The sequence below is a fragment of the Plectropomus leopardus genome, chromosome 14, assembly GCF_008729295.1.
Source record: "Plectropomus leopardus isolate mb chromosome 14, YSFRI_Pleo_2.0, whole genome shotgun sequence".
NCBI lineage: Eukaryota > Metazoa > Chordata > Actinopteri > Perciformes > Serranidae > Plectropomus > Plectropomus leopardus.
In genome coordinates, this window is record NC_056476.1 from 21,699,026 (window position 1) to 21,723,145 (window position 24,120).

Genomic DNA, 24,120 nt, shown 5'->3' on the forward strand with positions numbered 1-24,120 from the left:
ATGCCGTGTAACACAGAGTTCTTGTTATTCAGCTAGAAAGAATGCAAGCAGAAGAGCTGCTATACAACATGTGCGCCACGGTGGCCCCACATACTTTTGCAGTGATTTTCTAATACGCACACATGCACATCCCTTGTAGTTGTGAGTCAGTCGTTCCCTCTTTTACCACAGAGAGCCAGTCTAAATTGTAGACACTGCACGCTCACATGTCGTCCACATCCAGGGAGATCTATGTGGAAAAGCCAACAATGGTTCTGTTGAGTGGGTTAAACCACAAGGGAGGTTTAAGGGGTTGAGTGAGATGACCCATACGAGCTACTGTCCTAGCTATGATGGCTAGGACTCAGAGGAGGGGTGGGGTCAGACCGTGCAGCAAAGCACAAAGTCTAACCAAAAACCACAAGTCATCTGAAGGCTGTTTTAATTTTACAGCTTTCAAATGTGTTTGTTCTATTTCACGCATTAAAGATGTTTTGCTTTCACACTAGCAAGCTGGAGTTGTAGTGATGTTTCTTTACAGCAACAGCTCAACATTTTGGGAAATATGCTTACTCACTTCTGAGGGCAGAGTTAGATGAGAAGATTCATACCACTCTCATGTTTGTACAGTAAAAACTAAGTCTGAGGCAGCTCTGTTAGCCAAAACGACCTGGGCCAGCATCGGCCCAAACTCAGCACGCCAGAAGAAATGAATCTGTCCGTGTCCGGTGGCCCTACTCGGCTAAGAGGCAGGATTAAAGACACCCCAGAATCTGGCCAATACACTGGCACTATTCCAGCTGCTGAGACTGTGATCACTGGGCTGTTATCAAAAATGACCTGGACCAGCATTGGCCCAATCTTGGCACGCCTAAAGAAATCGGGCTAAATAAACTGACCTGATTCCAGCTGCTGATACTGCCATCACTTGGACAGGATACTGTTAGCATAAAGACTGGAAATATGGGTAAACTGCTAGCTTAGTTTTGTCAAAAGTTTTAAACAAATCTGCCTTCCAGGATCAATAAAACCTGCAGTATTTTTGTCTAGACGTTCTGACAACCTTTTTTTTATTATCATTAAAGTAGCAGTGCTTGGACAGAAGGCACAGATTAGTGAGTTTTTAAACCAAGCAGTTCACTTTCTTGGCTCGAGCACCTTTAATAACATTAGGATCGAGCTACAGACACATTAGGGGTCAGCCTCTCCAATGACAGTTGAATGTCAAATAACATTAATAGCCTCTGGTATTCCCTGTACACACAGCACACACGTGTCTGCTGGCGAACTGGTCGCCCTCCGTCTCCTCTCCAATATCATACCGTAAGATTCACAGATTCAGTAACATTCCACTGATGTTCTGTGAGTGGCAAGTTTTAATAATCCTGACATGACAGTGAACCCACATGACGGAAAAAACTTTTAAAAAGCAGCATTTATGAGGATCCGTTGGCATCTGCTGTAACACTGTTTGAGGAAGAAGACGTATTAATATTGCAGGACTATCCCAGGTTGCAACAAGCTGAGCAGCGACCTGCACTTCACGTAATCTGCTTGACTTGGCATCAACCCATGGAGAAACCTGCCAGTGATAAGCCTGACCTTCTTGACTTTGTGTAAAACCTGTGCTCTTGTGTAATTTGTTAAGCCTGAGTTGATGGCATGTATGGTGGCAAAAATGTGGCAGAACTGGGAAGCAAAAATTAGAAAGATGCACTTTAATTCCTTTCATTTGAAAGGGCATCTCCTTTCAATATTGGTTTGAGAATATTGGTCGAGACTTGCTGGGTAGAACAGTCGAGACTGTCCTTTGCATCTGGCTTTGCACCTGCGCCCATCAATTGTGGAAAACCACCCGAGCCGTGTGCTGTGCAGCCAGGGTGGCATGGAGAGCGAGCAAGACGGTGTGAGTAAGTCGTTCCCCCTGGGCCAGAGAGAGTGAACTCTGGGTTAAACAGCTCTTATGTAACAGCCAAGCAGAGATCGTGTCTTGGCGCCATCAAAGGAGAGAAAAGTAAAGTTGGATGTTTCTGGGCGATGAGGAAACCCAATCCAACCATAGTGAGAAATGGAGAAATACTAGTCATTCTTTGGGCATCCAGAGGGTGCTGTAAAAATAAGCAAGCCCACACACAGGGTCTCTCACTGAAGCCTGACCGACACACCACTTGGCTTTTAGGATGTCTTGCATAGTATTATGCTATTTTGCTGCCATGTCACAGACTGCAATAACTGATGAAATGGATAAAATGTTCCAAAAACTACTGTTTCTTTGCTCTTATCTTGACATGCATGGCATCCTTTACCTCCTGACAGCAAAGGCATGTCAGTCAAATAAGCCTTGACAATGATATCACCCCAGGAAACAGGTTATTTGGATACATTTACCTCTTTGGAGAAAAGGATTTTCAAGAAAGCTTTAATTGAGCGTGTTCACTGAGTAGATGCCAGGATTGCCGTTGACCCAAAGCAATCAGGACCCTGCCTCTGTTTACGCTGGCTGGACGCCAAATGACTGAACCAACATGACAAGGCTCGGAGACTGAGAAGTGGAGAAAAGGGCTTATCTTGCTCTGAGATCAAACCACCGACTGCTTAGGCAGGGAGGTGGCTGGACAGGGAGAGGAGTGCTAATGAGCCTGAAAATGTTCCTCAACAAAACACGAATGTAACGGCTGCCAAAGACCCTCCCCAAAGTACTTCATGTCTGCCACAAAGCCCAGGAAACTGGGCAGATAAGGGCACGTCATGCCCAGTGCAGTTCAGTGGAGCGAGACACTGAGCAGGCAAAAGAAGGGACACATCAATATCTTGTAAGACTGCAAAGTTAAAGAAATTTTGTGGTGTGATGACTGATGACGAATATATTGGCGCTAAAGGTAGACTATGATAAATGGGGTATTGGACACAGTTAGATCCATGTGTGGTCAGTGATTGGATTTGATTTCTTTTCCATCTGCACTTCAGAACTTTGTGGGACTAAAATTCATCATTTATCATCTTTCAGAAGAATCATGTCGTGATGGGATAATGCTCGGGTTACGGCAGTGCATACATTTTTCATCTATATTAACTACAAAAAGTAAAGAGATCTGGCACAATTATCACCACGCAATTCAAAGACATGAACGCAGCTTAGATTATTTAACAGATAATTCTGAATATATTAGCAGAATCAGTCGTTTCAGTAAGCTTCTGAACCTGCATCAAAGACAACAAAATCTCCTCCCACTGGTGAGCAGGTGGGATGTGCTGGAGTAAATGTGTACCCAGAACTCGCTCCATCCATCATTGGGGGCAACACAAGACACATGGCGCCGAGTGAACATCCAAGCAGCGAGCACTTTGGCCTGTAGCACCAGCTGTGTTTGCCTTTCCAATAGGGCAAGGATAGTAAGTAAGACCTTATGGCTACTGGGCCGAGGTGGGGCAGATCAATCTCAATTTCTATTGTTATAAGGATTGACCGGTAAGCAGGCTTTGAGCCAAGAAGAGGGGGGTGCACAAAGGGGTATTTCCATACAAACAGGGCTGTTGATCACCAAAGAATGTGCCTACACATGCTGTCTTTTGAAGAAGAAATAAGAAGCTATATCTCATATGAACTATGGAAAATGTCTGAAGAAACAGGTACCGGCATTGTCCACAGTTTCCCTTTCAAACATGCAGTACACAACAGAAGCTTGTCTGGGTCAGAAATGTTCTCAACTACTGGAAATTCTCAGTTTGGTTTAGGGCCAAGGATAGCGCCTGGGTAGAGCATGTAGGAGGCAGGACATGACATGGATTTCACCACAATTAAATAACCGGTTGGTAATTTCTTTATATATAAGAGTCTCTTGCCATTCGTTGAAGTTGTCTGTTTTGGCTTCGGCACTTACAGACAGAAGTTCCCAAATTTTGTCATCTCTCTAATTCAAAAAAATTGTTGCCTAATCTGTTCAATGACCCTTCTTCTTTTGTTTTCTTTTGGTTTCATACCAGCCCCTATCGGGGCTACATGCTCTGACACGGTTCTCTGTAGCAATTGAATTGTTAAGATTATCATATGGAGATCAATACACCAGCAAATAGCTTCTGCCCCCAATACTACTTGTCCTCTCTGCTTTATTGTTCCTACATTTTGATAATCAAACTACTTCTTGTACATCCGCGGCTCGTAAATCACTTGGTCGGGTTCAAAGTGCTGAGACAGCGCCTTTTCCAGACTGAAATATTGTATGCAGTCTGGTAAGCCCACAGGAATTACATGCACTGCTACCCAACTGCTGCCATCGGGGGCATTTGGCTTCATGCACACCATTCACCATATGATTTATATGACCATCAATACAAGAATGGTAATGACATGTCTTGCAGTTATTTCTCTGGGGTTAATGAAAGTGTTACTCACAAGTGAAGTCATGTGGCACTGTTTAAAGAGCTACCTCACTCGCTTCTTCACCTACAACCCAATCACCTGCACAGCAAGTCTTAATCCATAATCTCATCTGACACATTGTTAAAGCGTCCGCTGCCATTTAATCTTCATTTTCCTCTCAAACCGTACAAGTCATTCTTTAGCAGGTGACCCCCAGAAGGAGTGCAATTCAATTTAGACCTATGCATTAATCTCCTCAAAGGTCCGAGGGTTGTAGCTGTGAAGAGGAGCATGAATGGGCGCATCGGTTCGAGTTGGATGAGACCATGTCGCTCTGCTGAGCTGGACAGAAGGTTCCTGTTTGTGCAGCAGAGCAGGGGATCTCATGTTGGAGCAGATACACAAAGTGCAGCTGACTGAACAAATCCCTCAAAGTGGATGGGTGTGTGTGTGTGTGTGTCCGCCAACCCCGTAGCCACAGCAAAACAAGTTAAATTCAGAATCACTGAATTATGCAGCACAGGAACAAAGTGTCTCTCTTTGGGCTTTTTTTAAAAGTCACAGTTATTATTTTTGCCCAAATGACACTGGACGGATAATGTCAATGTCATACTGGTGATAGCTCTTTGACCTGCACTTGTGCACACCCAGAGAGGGGTCAAAGCCAGTCATGTGTCTTTTGGTTGGCGCCTCGGTGAGCGCGGTAGCAAAATGAGAAGCCTCGGCCAAGATGCTGTCAACGCCAGCTTCTAGTTCACCTGCTTTTTATAGCAACCACTCCAGACGCTGCTGGCCGTACACTACCAGCAAACACTTTAAAAGCCAAATATAATCTCAACCACAGAAGTACGAAATAGAAACATACAGGCCACCATTATGCTCGGCTGACCGGACTGTCTGCACTGAAACAGAAGCCTCGGAAAGACATTGTAATCGAGAGAGGGAACATGCTGAAAAATGGACAAAAACAGAAACCTGATGATTCCATTTCAAATCCCTTTGTCTCAAATATGCATGTGGAGGCCCTGTGGTTTCCCCCTGCAGTGCCTCTCTACCTAGACAGCAAAAGGCCCTCATCCCCGTGTGACAATAAGCACAGATGTTACCCATGCCTGATAATTCACATGCACGACACCTTATATGGAGAAAAATGTGCGGGGGAGAAGACATGAAACATTGGCGTTTCTCGGCCAGTGTGCGTCAGAATTAACGATGAGGGGCACTCACACACAGGAGAATAAAATTTGTAACTTGACGAAGGCTGCTGTTCACACAGCGCATTAAAGTATCAATGACAAGGAGAGTACTTTTTACACAACAATCAAATTGTTCTTCTTTACGCAATTCCAAAGTCACACACTGTGTATCAACTGACATCAAAAACAGTTTCACGAGGGACGTTCCTGTGGTGATTATGTCACCGTTTCATGATGTTACTGAGCCCTTCCACTTAAATTAGACAAGACATGAACTGCAGAAGCCTGTGAAGCAACTCTGTGCCACCCTGAGAGAGAGTAACATTGCATCTCTTTTTGTCGCTGGTAAACAACTTTGACAACTGACAGCGCTGCCAGCTGAAATTCGCAACTTGTGTGACAAAAGGAAAAAGGGAACAAGTAAAAAACGATTGTGTTTTTCATTAAAAGGAAAATACGGGCCACACTCAATCAGTATCACTCTGGTTCAAGACCCCAGAGAAACAGAGCAGTAAAAACATAATGTTCCTTGTGGTTGAGGATTTCTTTGCCGCAAAAATGTGAAGCGCAAAAGGCAAAAACATGCAATGTGGTGCTATGGCTTCTGACCTGGCGATTTTGTTACTGGCCACCAAAAGGAAAAAGAGAGTGCACATATGAGAACAACAGTTATATGTAAGGAAATAACTATTTATGTAGAGTCCATTAAACAGGCAAGGGGGCTGAAATATAAACCAATCAAACAGCATGTTCCCGCTGCAAAAAAATAAACGGAAGACATTCTTTTCTCTTGCGCTCACATGTGCTGAGCCTAATTCTTGGAAAAGAATGACTAGTTACCATTAACAGTGCATCCACCTTTCTAATTCATCATCCAATAATCATTAATCCCATTAATTGTCATTACATCTCACATTTCCTCAAGACTGCACACGAGCAGATAGATCAATAACCAGGGCAGACAGCCTCTGTGAGTCAAACATTAGCCTGTGTTTTTATTATTACAACCCTCCTCAGCGACATGCAAAGGTAGCAGTCAGACTGACACTTGCTTGCACGGGTTACCATGACAGAGGATGCCAAAAGGCATGCCTGGCCCTTCCTCCAGCTCCTTGGGTATGTTTTCACAGGGTGGGCCCTTCCCTCCAGGGGTCCCGGGGCCCTTTTGTTACCTCTGTTTGTAGCTGAAGAGCCCTTCCACCCCAGCACACGGCCAAACAACAATACACGCCAAGTGTAAATCACATCTGAACACAACAGCAGAACACAACCCGGCAGTTAGTGGAACGACTCCCAATCTTTCAGTTCATAAATCAGAAGGAGGAATGAGGAGCAATATGTGGACGCTGGCACTGCTGTGAGCTGAACGTTGAAAATCTTCACACTTATGATGTATTGTTTCAACAGAATGACATGCACATACCTTTAGTTTGGATGTTTCATGAATTAACTGAGGCTGAGCATGCAGATGGGATGCATTTTACTTCAATTATGGTACTAAATTAAGTTTTACACCATTAAAGACCTAACAAGGGATGCTGCATTCATGAGAAAAGTGAGAAAATCAGCACACGCACTTGCAAATTTACTATCTCATGTTTACAAACATAAACAAATAAATCATTATTTCTCACAAATAAAAAAAAAACTAGGCTACTGTGTAGTTTTCACAGTAGATTATGGTGCAGTCGTACAGCAAACCGCCTTTTACCATGAAACAACCGTGTTTTCACAGGTAATTGATTTCAGTCACAGCTGCTGCAGCCAGATAACTCCCCATACCGACCAATGAGAAGTCGCCGGTGAAATGAGAGCCGAATATTTCACAAACAACTCCAAACTTTCTGACAAACTTTGTGCGACTGTCTTGATAAGATGCATTTAGGTGTTTGAGCGGACAAAGCGCTCACTCAGAGAAATGAGCGGCGTTATTAAAATCCAACGTGACTGCAAAGTTACTTCGCGTGCAACTCACCGGCTGGTGTCTCCTCTGATAAAACACGGGCTACTTTTTCGCAGCATTCGCGTGCTTCCCTCCTCGCGACCGCTTAATATAACGTTGTTGAATTTAATAGTAACATAAAAATCGGATTTCCTTGGAGTGTACTTCCACCGTTCCTCTGTTTCCAGACAAAACCTTCCTGGGACGGAGCGCCAAGAGACTGCGGACTCCTCCCAGACAATGTGGGGTTAAACTCCTCCTTCCGACGGACTGTGAGAGGGGGGATGGCCGTGTATCTCGAAACAACGTGGAGCACCGGGGGACTAATCAAAAGTAATGGGCCTATGTGACAGAACGCGATAAAGTGGGGATTCCCAAACAGAGGTTCGTGGACCTTCAGGGGTCCTTCACGGATATATCAGGGTCCCACGCAAAATCCCATGAAGCTACACGACTGTTTAATTAAAGGGGCACTCCACTGATTTTACACCTTTGTTTTCAGTTTATTTGTCTTCTACTCATCAAGTGAAAATGTTGTGAAATGTCTTATCTGGCTCAGAGGAAGCTTCTCAAAGTTTGAAAAAATAACCCCGCTGATGTCATTAGGGTTTTATCTGCTTGGGCTTGATACTTAACTATAGGAAAAACCTGTTTTTACAAACTAGAGGTGTGGAGTTTGACAGAAGGGGCTTACAATGGTGCAGGAATTAACCCAGAAATTAGTTGCCTGTCTGGTTCCCTCATGCCAAAATCAATGTTTTGCTTTGTTTTTGGGTGTCTGTAGGTTGCCTGAAATTATGCTGCGTTCCATTCAATATTGGAAGTCAAGAGACATGGAAATGCTAACTTCCTGTGTTTACCTTAAAAAAAAACCATCATCCCTTCACCTGAAAGATAGGCTGTTAGCAAGTTGCATTGTAGGAAATGTGGGACTTCTGTTGTTGGAGCTCCTGCCATACTAGGGACTAAAAGTCAAGATATCACCGTCTCTGCTGCTTCAATTCTAACCATTCTTTTCATTAATCTGTTTTTGTGAGTCTCCAAACTGTACGGATGTACAATCCTAAAAGACTACACCTTTAAAAGAATTAAGGCGCAGAGTCCAAAAATGGAAGCAGATAGTGGACATACACGCAGTTGTGTTTAAACTACATTGAATGCCTGCTACGCATATTTGTAAGTGCATACAGTCCTTGTAGATATGGGCAGATGACAAGTTTATCCCAAAGTATCTAAGTGTGATTTTCTGTCAGATCCACCATACATGCACCTAGTTCAGGATTAATTCACCTTCCTTGGGACAAACTTTCACTGAATTTGGATTTATGATAAGAGAATCTCTTTGGCAGCCCTTGACCTAAAACATTTACTGCCCTTAGGTTCTCAGACAGCTGTTTTGCTCGGTGAGGTGAACAGGGTGAGCATATTTTGCATAACAGAAACAACCCTGTCTGTGACATGGACTAATGAACTGATAAGCAGCATGAAGGGAAACAGGTTCTGTCTCCTCTGATGATCAAACAGCATGCCAGTAAAGAAAATGGTCATTGTTATTCTTGGACTTAACCTTTAAGCATCCATCCCTCCCTTTCATTTTCACTTCATCATTCTTCAGTCATGCACATCCAAATGCCTCCACTCTCTGATAACACAGCGATGACCAGGCCTTGCGTCCTGCAATCTCTCTGGCAATGCTCATAAACCACAATCCAGCCCTGTGTTTCGTAATGTGGCTCTTTGGCCAGGCATGTCAGTCCAGCCAGACCCATCTAATCTGCATATCAGCCTGGTTACAGCCGCTACTTTGGGGTCCATATGGAGATACCTATCTCTCCGCTGCCCATTGTAGCTGCAGATATTGTAATGCTCTGCTCCTTTCATCACAGATCAATCTACATCTGCTTGCTCAAGAAGCAACCTCTCATGCCCCCTTTTTCTTGTACTGAGCCAAAGGGTATTCAGCTCCAGTTTTTCAAAATCAAATATCTTAATGTGCACCTCAAGGGCGGCGAATGATTACGCAGATAAAATATGTTGTGAGGGAACGCAAATCATTACTGTGTGGGTGTGTTCCATTTCCAACGGAAGTGAGAAAATCTAAATTCCTGTCACTAATTTTGTTTCCGAAGCCTGTAAAGTCTGAGTTCTGACTTGGACAGTCGGAGGAGGCTCACCAACCTCGACCTCAAAATCCAAGATGACTGGTCCACACATCAAAAGTAGTTAAAGCTGTATTAAAGTGTTTATTAGCACTTCTATCTTATTGTGTCTCATTAAAAGTCATACATACAGTATTGTCTCACTTCTATTGTTGGACATGTTGCTACTGTGTTTAATTATGCAAAATACATGAAATGTGTTGTTATCAACTGGTTTTTCTAACAATGGTTAACATGGATAGAACTGTATTGCTAATGGTTCATTCCATTTGCAACATGAAGTCAGAAACTTTTGCCCCTGAAGTCAAATTTCTGACTCAGAAAGTCAGAGAACCATCACCAACCCCAACCTCAGACTCCAAGATGGCTGCTCTGCCCAAAGTTAAAGCTGTAATAGTAAGTACTTCTTTCTTGTTTGTGTCTAATTAAAATAGTTGTACACACAATACTGTCCAACTTCTATCTGTGGAAATGTTGCTATGGTGTTTACATGCTCAAAATAAAATGCTAAAAACATCTTGGTTCTCTTTCAAAATAAATTTTGGTATCTCACTATGGGACATGGCCCCCGCGCTGTCCCCAGAAGCAATTTTACACTTCGACAGTCCTGAAAGCAGACAGACATGATGTCTGCTCCAAAGAACAGGGATTTTCTACACTTGATATACAGACCTGATGCAAGATTATCTCTTCAGTTTAAAACCTCCTCTGGGTCCTCACACAGCAGGTGTAGCTAACAGGCTAGCGTCACAGATCTTAAACAAGGAAAACTATTTGTCACTGAACTTTACATAGCACTGCAAGCTTTCTGAGCTTCTCCGACTTGCTGAACTAGAAGCAAATTTGCGTTTCCTAGGATAAAAAAGGTATGACCCGCCCTGCTCTCCATCTGACTGGCTAGCACTTGTTGCTTTTGTTGGTTGGGTTAGTAAGGTTTAGGCGAGAGGAATGAGACTGGTCAGGGTAAGAATGTCAGGCTAAGCTAATAAAAGGCAAAGTACAGCAGAGTAGGGCGGGTCGTGCCTTCACTATTCTTGGAAATGCAAATTTGCGTAGTTGGAGCATGGTTAACTCTGGAATGATGTCATTCCCAGCTCCAACCCTTGACCTCCACGGTAAATGGCAAGCACCGTGTGTTGAAGCCGAAACATTGGATCTTGGCTGATGTAAACAGTGATGTAACAAAGAATCATTTTATTAGTCCAAAAGAACGTTGAACCCTGATCACTGCAGTAATCCACAGGGCAAACTGGGTGTTACCAATGACACGCTACAGATCCCCACCCAGTATGTAATGTTGTTTACTGCAGCATTCTGTATGTATTCTGGCCACAGAGGCTTCTCTGTGCCGTCTGGCAGCTCTCTGGAGCTCTGGTCACTCCGCATCTCATTAAACATAATTGGCTCTGACAGACATCCTGCCACCCATCATCTCTTTCTGTCTGTCTGTCGTCTTCACACGAGACAGTAACCCTGAACTCGCCTTCTCCATGAACCCGTAGAAGAACTATTAGAGGAGCAGTGATGGCTGAAATATTAGAATTGCCAGTTTATTGCTCTAAAACACGACAGGGAGCAGAAAATCAGTGAGCTCAGCCAGCATTTTCTCTTTTTTTTCTGCTGACGCAAAACAAATATTCCACAGATAGGCAGACAGGTATGAGCTCACACACACATGCACTCGTGCTTATGAACACCTTAGTGCCTTCGCCTTTCTTGAGGCTTGAGGCTTCTCAACACCCCCAGTCCAGCCATTCTGTCACCGCTTTGTCCCGCTATTATGGCCACTCTAATAGGGTCGTCATAGTATGTGTGTGTGTGTTAGTGTATGTGAGAGAAAAAGAGAGGGCTGCAGATCCCCTACCAAGTGATTTTCTCACCCTCTTCACTGCCGCCTATTGTACCGATATGACATTATTACCACTGTATGAGGGTCGGCCTGCTCAGCGTCCACGCGTTATCACCATGCTCATCTGTCATGTAGCCTTTAATGACTCACTGCGGCTGAGAGAAAATTGTCTTGTACGGTTGTTTCAAAGGCTGGCGGGTCAGTGCAGAAGGTGCTCTGCGGCTGTCTGGAGGGGGAGATGGAAACACAAGGAAAGGAGTTGTCATAAGGTGTGAGACAGAGGGAGGGCTATAATCAGACACTGTCCCGCCACGCCCTCAAACAACTCCTTACTTGTTTAGTATACAGCAACATGAAAGCACCCGCAAACACAAAGAGGCGACCGAAGCAGCTCACACAATAGACAAAGGAAATCTTTACACACAAAAGACTGGAGAAGATAAGGTATGAAAAAGCCGGGACATTTTCGGAAAGGCTTTTAATTGAACACGACAGATCTGATCCAAGTGATAGCTCGCAGACTCCTGAGGGTCTAACTAATGAGAAATCAATGACGACAACGAGTGAACTGTTTGTCACAGCGGCCATCCGCACACGCCAGTGTTATTGGGGTCTTGAAAGGACAGACGGAGCACTTAGAGATCCTGATTTACCTCCTGTTCAAGTGATTCCATTAGTGCTGGATAAAATCAGACCTTTTACTGTAGTTCTGTAAAAAAAAAAAAAAGACTTTCACATAATGGCCTTTTGAACCAATTCCTTGAACCGTAGCCTGGTGAAAATGACTCAGCAGACACATCAGCCACAGTTTCATTTTGTGCAGAATTAAGTCCAGCGGTAGGAGCTCTAGATGATGGAGCAGGTGGATGCTTGACAGATCTGCCTATCAGTCCACATATAGACATGTATGAATGTATTGGAGTGGGAAACTACATGTGTGATGGATCTGTCCCTCACATGTTGCATCCTGTCTGTCTGCCACGGGGATATGTCATTTCTGAGCGGAGAGGGAGAGCAACAAGGGGCACGGAGAAGGGGGGCTGGGTGTGCCTGAGCTGTTGATTACTTTAGCTCTAGGTGAAGAAACTGTCACAAGGGTGTGACAGACTGAGGAGCTGAATTAGGTTTTGTGTCCCTGCATATGGAGAGGAGATTGAGACAGCCATTTGATGAATGGGAGGATGGGACTGTAAAACAAAGTTAGAGGCAAAACAAAAATAGGCAAGTAAGGCTGCACCTGTGGAAAATCAATTTTGGCTCAGGTAAATAAAAGAGCACATTTGCACCTGAGGCCACTGCATCTGCAGGAATTGGATTGTGCTGGATCGTTTTAAGAAGTTCACGCAAGAGGGTGATGAAAGCATGGAGCAGAAAGAAAAGGGAGATGTTGCGGAAATGGTTCTTGAATTGTATAGCATTCATTATTAGTAAATGTATCCCAAAAAATACACTGTTTAGCAGCAGTTCCTAGCCTAGAGGTCAGAAACCCCCTAAAGGGTCAAAAGATGAAGAGCGATCAGGCAACAATCAACAAGAAAAAGCAGAATGCTTTTCAGGTACACTTTTTTTTATACCTCTCATTAATTTTTAAATTTTTCTTGTTACCTCAAATAATCTAATTTGTTGTTAAAACAGTCTTTGGTTCAAGAGGTTGCAACTCAAAGATATATGCAACCTGTATTGTGGAGTCATCGTTTTTAAGTTGAAATATACTCATTTTCAAAATTAATTCAGTCTAGGAAAGTCCACAAATATTAGTGAAGATGATCAACTCTTTCCCAAATCCCAGATCTAATATGTTAAAACTCAAATTTGTGATGTCATGAAGAATAAAGTCTGGAACTGGAGAACTACGTATAAATATATAGAATAAAGCTCATTATAAGTATAAAAAGAGTGAAAAAACATTGTGTGGGTCCACAAAATCAGGCTCTCATTGATTGTCTATGGAGCAGCTCCAGACTTACTCTAAAATCTAAAAATCCTTTTGTGCTTTATGTAGTGCATAAAACAGAAAGTACATTTAGTTTGGCAGCACAAATTTTATTTGGTTTGAAACTGTCAGTTTCAAATCAGTTGAATCAGTTTCATTGTATGAATATGTTCACTTACTATCATACAGTATATCCACTTTATGGTATAACCCAATCCTTGCTTGCTCAGATAAGCTTTGTGGATACATACGAGCATCTGTTGTGTGAAATAGGGAAATCTGTTGTATAGTTTTACCAGATCCCTTAAGGCTACAGCGCTACACAAAGAAAACTCAGCGAACAACCATCTTTTCTTCATCCCTTAAGCCCTGATGTCTTATCTGAATTTCTACCTTTTACCAATTCCTCTCAGAAAACATTCCCTGGATTTTCTCTTTGGCTATTACTGTCACTCTCCAGTGACTGACAAGAAAATTGCTTCTCCTAAAAAAACATGTTTGTCTTCCCATCAGGCCATGTCAAGTCTGGCACAAGGTGGCACAGCACTATATTTCCAAAGATGGAAAACAAAAATATTACTGATGGACTGATGCTGGAAAGCTCGCTGTGCGGTCAGCATGACATCAGACCTCGATCTAAAAATGCACCCAAGAAAAGACACAAGTGTCTATTTTTTTTACATCTACTTTAACTGAATGTAGGGCAGAATTGACAATGACAAAGTTGAGTGTATGTAAGTAGCCAAATATGTCCCACATGAGAGAGAAAAAGGATATAAATGATTGAGAGACTGTGGGGAGATTACTCCATGAAAGAAAGATCAGGACTGGACAAGCCTTGTCTTTTATAGTCTTGCAGAAAGAGAATAAGGAAGCAGTCTGTAGCTTCGGGCTGGCGTGACAATTTAAGCTGCTTCAAATCTCTTCACTCCTGGTCGAATGACTGCAACCACAGCCTCACAGCCAGAGGCCAGCGGAGGGGAATCCAGAGCAAACACAGGGACACTTGATTGAGTTATCATAAGCTCAAATTGAGTCAAATGAGAATAACATATTACAAGGTAACAAAGGTACATCGCGAATCAAAAGCTCTATTCAGGAAAAAATGGCAAAGGCTGATTCCAATGAGCTAAATGCAATCATTCACTCTGAAGTGAAATGTGATTTGTATTGGGCCGAGCTGGAGCTAAACTCTGCTCATCGTAATTTAATAAGGGCAACAGACAAACTGAAAACGAGCCATGCGATTCAGACAAAAACAACTCAAAGGAGAAAGTTAATGGTGGGGTAAGACAACTACATTTTTTAATTGCAACATTTAACCACACACTATCTTTGCCACCTATTAATGACTGTGATACTGCTGGCCTCTGTGGCTCCCGAGCATAATATCGAAGGTGTTAGAAACAAATGGGCTATTATTGCTCCATTAGGCAATTGTCCCTCAACCGGTCCGCTAAGGTAACGTTCCCACATCCATTACTTCCTAGCTCCCCGCTGAGAAACACTTTCACACCCATGTGAAGGGAGCAGAGTACAGGCCTGTTAAAATTACCTTGTTAAAATCTGCTCATTTCACTTTGTTAATTAGAAACACTCGCACTGCTCAGAGTCTTTCCCACAAAATCATCACCTACCAGCGTGACATGGACTTACAGAACGCAAACCCAAAGCGGGGTGGTTGTCTGTCTGGCTGCTCAGGTTTTAAACAAAGAAGGAAATGAGTGACCTGGAGCTGTTAATGGAAAGCCGATACTTCCCCCTCAAACTGTCTGGACTGGTTTGTTTACAGACTCTGAGGAGGCATGCATGGCAACGAACAGTTTGAGTGCGGGTAAGCTTACATTTCAGTTTTCAGTCTGACTCGTGCACTTTTTAAAGTCTTCTTGGGTATCAACTGCAGTTATTGTGGCAGATTTGTCAAGCTTTTGATTTCTCCACAATGTTGTAAGAGTGATATTCAACACAGTTTGGAGAATTGTGACTATTTTTCAGCCTTTACAAAAAAACCACAGCGCAAGGAAGGGATTAAATAGTGAGTGCAACTGCTCTAACGTAAGTCCCAGTGCTTAGCACATCCCGCAAACCAGCTTACCACCTACAGTAAGGACCAAACATTACTTCCAAGTTGGACTCAATTCAGACTCAAGTCACAAACTGGATGACTTATACTTGACTTGGCAGAATTAAAAAAGATTTGCTTTTCGACTAAAACACCAATGACTTGTGAGTTCACTTGGACTTTTCTCTTGGAGTTCCTTTTGACTTGAAAATAAAAGATATCTTAGACTAATTTCCACCACACTGTAAAGTTAGTTACTTTTAAAAAATCTAGGAAACGAATTGCCTTGAAAAATTTCAGTAAATATACCTATTCATTTTAATATATGTTTCTTTTAAATCTAATCGTTAAGTTTACTTAAAATTAAGCTAAATTTACATAATTTTGTGAAGTTGTTGCAACTTGAAAATGAAGTAATAATAATAGTAATAATAATAATAAAGTAAACAATAAATAAATAATAAAGTTCATTTATTAATTAACAAATTAATTAAATCAATTTTTGTAAGTTTTAATGACCTGTAAATCAAGTACACTGTGCTAAATATCTGTATTCTGCTGGTTGCAAACTAGTCAGTCATATTTGTATTTTCTCAAACATTGTAAGAGAAAAACTTGCAGATCTCCTCTTTGTGAAAATCCTCTGTGATGATCAAGTTAAGTCAGACTAACTAACTAAACTAAGTAAACAAAAATTAAGATTTACAGTTCAACAGATTTTTTTTTTCAATGTGAGGAGCTGAAGACAAGAAAGGACAGAAACATACTTAATTAATGTAAATTCAATAAATCATTACACTATTAAAATGGCATTACAATATGACTTGTTCAGGACTCAGAACTCAAAATTTAGGACTCGGGATTTGAATGAAAAGATTCAAGACTTCCTTGTGATTTGCAAAACAATGACTTCCCACTTCTGGTTTGTGGGGTTGCAGGTTCATGACTCGCACACCCTCTGTGTTATACACTGTGTAAGCTACCCGGATGCTAGCAAAGTCAACACTAACATTAGCAGCTGTTCTGCTCTTAATTGGATTTGGGAACGTTTGCACAGCAGTAACCCCAGCCAGCATTACCTGAGTTCAAATTACATCTGCCAAACAGAATAGTTAATCCTGAAAGCCTTGTCTTTTGAACAAGGGCATAGGTTGACATTGGCGGGGGGGAATTATTATTTGAAATGCGGGGGTTTGGGGGTCCTACGCCACAAAAGTTTGAGCACTTAATATAATGCATTTGGTGAATTTTTATGCAGCACTTCATGGATTTTCTGCATCAATATATGGTGTAAATATCTTTAATGGTGTCAAAATTAAAGTCCTCTTCTACTTTAATGTTTTTATTGGGGGTGGGGACAAACGCTCATTTTCTATATATTGAGGGGATCAGTCCCCTGCGTCTTTCCAAAATCTACAACTATGCTTTTTAATGTTAAAACTACAACACGACCTACACTATTTCTACTTTCCAACACAAGATTAAGTACTGTTTCCTTATTTCTATGTCTACATGGTCCATGAACTATAGTGAGGGTGGCCCCAACAACTTTTACCATGTGGCTTCATTTTTAGCAAAATATAAGGATTCTCATTTTTTTAAAGGTCAGCTGGAGAGTGTTTTTAACCAGCTCATGTAGTTAAAATAGCTTAATAAGAAATTAATTAAAAAGAAAAATACAGTGAAATTACTATAATGATTGAATCTGCCAGGGTTATTCCCGTAGTCTGTATAGCTTGTGTGCTGTAAATCTTGACAGGTCTGTAGCTAGTGGATGTCAATTTTTACAATGAGACTGACTGTAGACTTTTGAGATAACTGTGACCAGGTTGTAAAAATAGTGCATAAAAACATTACCATAGACTTGAAAAATTAGGCATGTCACTCAAGCTGAGTTATGCTCACTAGGCACTGAGCAACGGCGAGATTAATATTTAGGTCCATTTCAAAAGGCGTGTTTCTTGGACTGTGTATTCATGTGGGAGAGCTGCGAACAAAAGAAAAGCACTCAACACGTTTCCATTTTGCAGCAGCAGGTCTCCCCTAGTGTTTGTGTTTTCTGCAGAAGCCCTTTGTGTGTGTGTGTGTGTGTGTGTGTGTGTGTGTGTGTGTGTGTGTGTGTGTGTGTGTTTACCTATTAGCCTATTTAGCTAATAATAGCTAATGGATGTGCGCATGTAAGACTTTTCATTTGGGCTGTGAAATCGGATTAGTTCTCCTGCGTGCTCTGTGTGCTCTGTGTGTGTGTGTGATTTGACAACAAAGTGTGTGTATAAAGGTAACCTCTCTGTAAAAAGGGCAGTGCTTCCTCTTCAGAAGACAACTGAGAGTTTGTGTTTGCATGTACGGCTGGTGAACAAACCAAGTGAAACTCCAAACAGTACATATATAATAAAGTATAGAATCCCCCCTCCAAAGAGCTTCATGCATCTTGTGCTGTTGTGGTACAAATCCTGAACTGTGGGTAACAGGATATTGGAGCTTTCTATAAGAAGGAAAGGCTCAGGGTCTTTTCATCCTGAACAGGTTTAATGTTGTTTAGGTGTGGTGACTTAGGAGGTCAATGGAAGCATCGAGTTCATACTGATAATACCAACATCGGCAACTGCTACAGGGCCCAGAAATTCAAAGGGCGCTGTAAGCTTCAGGCCTGTGATAGTTTAAATGAAAATAACTTACTTCAAGATCTTACTCTTTTAGATGTGCACATTTATGTTTGTATCTAATTTAATGTCATTTACATTAGTAACCCTGGGGCCATTATTTTGGCCTGATGACCCCAAGCAGGTCAATCCAGTCATCTTGTCAGGGTTCTGGTTTTAGCTTGTTTTTGTTCTGAACTAATATCCCTCTAAATATTCTCTTGACCAAATTTACTTTTTAGGATTTTCCCCGGAAGTGCAGTTGACATCAGTTTGATTTTTGACAGTTTAGCCAAAGGTTGATCAAGTTATCCATTTTTGTGTAGTGCTGCATGTTAACACTCCACACAGTGGAAAAAGACAATTTATTTTGTTTAAATTTATCATCAGGAGGCAAATATTGATGGCACAACGTAATAGATATAGAATAATGGCAAAACTGGCATTTAGACTGGTTCCTCTTAAGCTTCGCTTTTACTATGCAATACTGTTTGCCACCAGGTACGATCTCCTGGCAAAAGGAAGGACTGATTTTTGACACAAAGGAAGTGTGTCAACTGTTTTGCAACCAAAACAGGAAAAGGATAGTGTTTTTGTTTTCTCTGATAGCTATCCTCTGTGAATAAAGAGTAAGCTATTTTGTCTTAGCAAAATTAAGTTCCCACTGGTCAGCATGAGAGGCAGAGTTTTTGTCTACAGCTTTTATTTTGAAAGGTAGGAAAGGAAAGAGCTGTGATGGGCTGCCGTAGATAATGTGGGAATCATTCAAAAAAGAGTTTACCCTCCTAGTTCAGACTACTGAGCCTCTGTGTTATTATTATATTAGCTTCAGAAGCATAGCTGCAACTCATAATACTCAGCTACGGGATCAGTGTAAGTTCTCTGCAGTTACTATATCCTGTAGTGGAAATGGCAGATGGTGGAACAAGCAAAGAAACACTGGAAACTGTGGTCAATTCTAGGTTTAGAGAAAAATGGAAAGCAATACCCTTGTCTTTGCGAAAGTGGTGCCAACAATAATAAACTATGAAACATGGGGGGAAAAAGCTGAAAAGTTCTGTTTCCACTTTGCATAGATTACACTGCATCAACTGAATATTACATAACAGGATTCACCTGAACAGTGAAAAACGAGAATTTCTGAGAGCTTAGATTCTACACGGACATATTTTAAAATCACATGCAGACATGTCTGGTAGTTTTGCTTAAATGCAAACAACGTACATTTTGAAAGTTTATCTTTGACCTGCTTGAACTGAACAGCAGATGAATGCAGTCCCGAACATAGGCAGTGGCCACATCAGCTATATTGTGCTAATATTAAACTTTTAAAATGTATGAATCCTCATCCCATATGTAACCACCCACTAAGCACTCATTAAAAAGGAATTTTCAACCTCTTTTACAGCTGACACACACCACTAATCGTTACACTGGTTGCTTTGCTGTGCGGCTGAACTTGTAATTATGATGATGATGAAAGCTATTGGTTTCATATATAAAGTTTCTGTTTTTTTGACCAACTCCTGTGTTTAGGTATACCTACATTTGCCTGGCAACACAACTACGGTAATATCCAAGTTGTGATATGGTGGAAATATCCTTTAACTGGTTCATATATTCTGCCCCTCTTCGTCCCCTCCCCTATCCGCTCCTCACTCTCTGGTAGCTTCTTTAACAGTCTATCTGACCTTCTCTGCGTCCACCAATTTACCCCCCAGCCCAGAATGGCCTCCTTGTCCAGGATCACCTTTCTAAGAGTAACTCCCACACTCAAGACGAGTGCCAGATTCATGTTTCTCATTTTCTCCCGAGTGTCCCATGTGACACTCAAGGATGGGGGAGAAAGAAAGTGGTTGGCAGTAAAGAGGACTGTCTGCTTACTCATTACTAACAGCTCCCTCCTTCACCACGTCAAACCTTCTGCACCGACTCCCGACCCTCCTCTGATTCCCCCCACAAAGTCGTTATTGGCTCCTGTTATGAATTTAACTTCCATTTCAAGTTTTGTTTGATTACTTCCTGACTCTGTTTTAAGTTTGACTTCTCTGACTCAAAGCAAACATAAAGTGCTTCACAGAGCTAGCGTTGGATGCGGGGATGTTGTAGTGAATCATATAGAACAGGCAGCGCTCTAATTCTGTCTATTGTTTGACATCAGTGCACACTCCAAACTCTTCTACTGTATGTTTCCGTGATACGCCATTATTACTTTTGGCATTCTCTTTCTAATTAGCAAACACTGTTCTGAAAAAAACAACATCATCCAAAGCAAAAAGACTTTGGATCGCAGCTGAAAGCTGTTTGTGTTTTATTTTTAACATGGATTAAATACAATATCATTCAAACACAATTATGTATATGTATTCAGGCAGCCAGGCTATCTTAACTGTAAACCACACATTTAGAAGTAAACAAAACACAGAAAGTAGTCCCCCTAGTCATGGGTGAATTATGAGACAATGGACCCCTGGGCACAGATAAGCAAAAGGCCCACCTAAATAGGAGCAAGACACGCAGACTTTGTGGTGATTTCGATAATTTTGTGTCTCTTTGAAATCATTGTGTTTTTTGGTCGTTTTGTGTTTCTCTGTGGTATTTTTTTTTTAAATTTTTGTCATTTTGTTTCTTTTTTGTTCCCTTTCTTTTTTTGTGGTCATATTGTGTCTCTTTGAGGTCATTTTGTTTGGTATTTTTTGGGGGGATATTTTGTGTCTCTTTGTGGTTGTTGTGCTACTTTTTATAGTAAATTTTTGTCTCTTGACTTTTCCCATGCATCTCGTTGTGGTCATTTTTTGACTATTTCTGGTCGCTACACAAATTTAGGCAACTCTTCTAGATAAAAAGTCTTAGATTTTTCTTAAAAAGAACTTTACAACTGTTCTCCATCATATATACTGTAAAGCCTAAACCATTAATTTTTTTTTTAATTTAAGTGTATGTGGGCCCTTTTAAATAAAGGTAAAAGATATTTTGAAAAATAATGGCATATATGGAAATCATGTTGTATCATATCTTCTTTTTTCTTTATTTAGAAACAGATGCCTAAAATTTTCAAGAGGTTTTGATTATTCTACAAGTCACAATAGGTCATTTTACACTATGAGGTCAAGTTAAAAAAATGGTCTCACTGCAATAAAGTGGTTACTATGGGGGTTAACATCATCAGACATGAATAAAATTGGGCTCATTGAATCAACAAGAGTCTCAGCTTTCCAGTCATACCCGATTAATGCAATGCTAAAAAGGTTTAGGGACCTTTGTGTGCAGATATATTCAAATATACCATGTTTAGCATAAGCGAAAAATAACATTATACTGCATGCAAAACTGAATGTTTTTTGCCCAAATCTGCATGGGATTGGTATAAAGTGTTCATCTCTGTAAAGGGGAGATTTGTGGGTACACATGGAACCCATTTTCATTTGATATCTTGAGGTTAAGGGACCCCTGTGAAATGGTAATGCCAGTTTTTCCCTCACCGAAATTTAGCCTAACTTTGGAGCAATTTTTTTGTCACCCCTTTCACTACAAGCTAGTATGGGGTTACTGGTACCAACAGATACCTTTGACTAGTTTCATATGATACCACTACATTCACGCAAGCCTCTTAGACAGTAACGTCACCAGCTGTCCCACAGGTTTCTTAGGATATAATACCTGCAGTATCACATTTAATGCAATCTGACTTAATTATATAATAACCTACAAAATACTGGACAATTATGAGTTGCTTCGATCCAGTAAATATTCATAGAGAAGTATAAGTAAGAATATAAAAGTTATTCTCACCGTAACCTTTTCAAAATGAGCAAAGATTTTCTTGCGAACAATGTCCAGGTCAGAGTGTGGGGACAGCCATTTTTGTTTTTGATTTAAAAGGACCTCTACTTCCAACAGAACACAAGGGGGTGGATGACATGTTTCAGGAAGTCTTATATCAGATATGTCACAAATGGTGTTAAGCAAGGACACATGGTAATTTTATCGTCTATGTTCCTATCTAAACAGGTAAGAACGCCAGCTAACTGGTGATTTCCCTCTGAAGGGGTGGATTCATTTGAGGTAAATTACCTCCAGTGTGAAACTTTACTGCTCTCTATATAGCCTCTCGGCACATGGCGGAAATTAAACCAAAAAATAACCTTCAAGCTCTTTTTTTAAACTGAATTTTTTGTTGGTTTAATGAACCAGGTTCCCACTGAGAGGCTCAGTTACCAGGGACTCTGACCAGACTGCGACACGCTTCACTGGGGAGTGAAAAGACAGGATGGAGAGTGGAGAATAAGAGAGAGGTGAGAGGCAAATGGTGATGGCGATAAAAATGGATGAAGGAGAGAAGCAGAGCAAAAGAATAATGAGGGGAAAGTGAAAGAAGGGGAGAGTCCCACCATGAGAGAGAGATGAAGGGCAGAGAGAATAGATGCCAAATGGGACGGGACAAAGTGAGGAGTGCAGCGTCAGCTCTGCTCATCACTCATTTGTCATTTCATTTGCAGAGGCTGCAGGGCAAAGCATGTAGTTTTTACATTGAATCAAAAGAGGACAAATGGTCCCGGAGTTTAATCCTTTGAAACCTGGAGCAGCATCTCTTTGCTGCTTGTGCTGCTTTCAGATGCCTCTCAAAAATATTTAAACCTTTGAACCAGGAACAAATTGGTGCAATTTCTTTCAAAAACGTGGGAAAAGGCAAGGACAAACTTAGTAATACATTTTTCACAAATTAGTGGATTTAAAAAATTATTTTATCTAGGGGAACAAAAAAAAAAGCTTGGGGAAAACTAAAATCTAATTATCAGTTACATATTCAAATTAAGGTTACAAAATTATTATAATTTTTTAAAAAATTCCAGGTCATTTTTCTTTTCTTTTCTTTTCTTTTAAGTTTATTTATTTATTTATTTATTTATTGTACTAATTTTTGGGTCATTTTCTTGTACTTTAAACGTATTTCTTGCTCATTTTTGGGTAATTTTCTCTTTCGTTGCTTGTTGCCTTCTTCCTCTGTTTTTTTAATAAAATCAGGTTTCAGAGGGCTAAAGTGGAAAAGAAAAGGATTTAATTTTATCAGAATTATAGGACAATCAACTACTGTTTGAAATGTTAACCCACAAGTTTATGTACAACTGCATCCAACAGTTTACAGGAAATAATATAAAGAGGGACAGAGAGGAAGAGAGTGTGAGAACATTTCCTCTGCATCTTCTCTAGGTCATGGACTTCTCAACCCTGATTACAAACACATACACACACACACACTCTCTCACACACATTGGTGTGACATCTGCTGTGGATAGGCCCTGTCACACCGCAGTCTCTGCTGGGACTGGCCGTCACAGATGTTCTCAGCGAGGTCCTTCCCCTACAGTCCATCCCTCCACCCTTGGGGAGAGTTCGCAATGGCAGTCCGGAGAGACACGGAGACAGGAAATCTGTTCTCTTTCTATTTAACAGGCCGATGGATCCACACACACACACACAGACACACACACTTCCTTACTGCCAAATGAAACAACGTTAAGAAAGATTTATTCAGGAGTGTGTGCTTCATGAATGTACTGTGTCATTTTTGTGGTAAGTGTGTGTCTTTTCTTTCTGTGTGTGTGTGTGTGTGTGTGTTTTGGTGGGGTGGGGTGGGGGGGGTGTGAGTGTGTAGGTGTGTGAGATCAAAAGAGAAAGTGTGTCTGTGTACTTGATGTGTGTGGGCGGGATAATAGAAGGAGGTTGTGTGTTTAAGAGCGTGAAGGAGAAGATTGTGTAGGTGTACGAGAGAAGGTGCAAATGTGTACGAGTGTGTGCAGTTTAAAGAAGATAAGTGTGTATTTGATTTTTGTGTGTGTGACAGTCTGGAGATCCCTAATGCCTGCTGGTCATTAATAAACATGATCATGAATGTTTAATCCCCATCAGCAGGGTGGCAGGGGAACCCTCGTGGGTGATATTGACAAAGTCGCGTTCACACACTAAGACGACAGATTGGAAGAGCGGCAGGAGGGAG

General features: G+C 41.3%; 1 protein-coding gene across 3 annotated transcripts in view; it reads right to left on the reverse strand.

Moving 5' to 3' along the window:
• Nucleotides 1–24,120, reverse strand: part of tiam2a (TIAM Rac1 associated GEF 2a) — a 109,819-nt gene that overhangs the window by 80,209 nt on the left and 5,490 nt on the right. For 2 of the 3 annotated variants that reach the window (XM_042501511.1, XM_042501507.1), the window contains exon 1: nucleotides 7,511–7,718. The gene's annotated coding sequence lies outside the window, so the exon portion shown is untranslated. Of the gene's footprint in view, nucleotides 1–7,510; nucleotides 7,719–11,557; nucleotides 11,712–24,120 lie in introns of those variants that run through there. The other variant, XM_042501510.1, reaches the window with a different exon arrangement.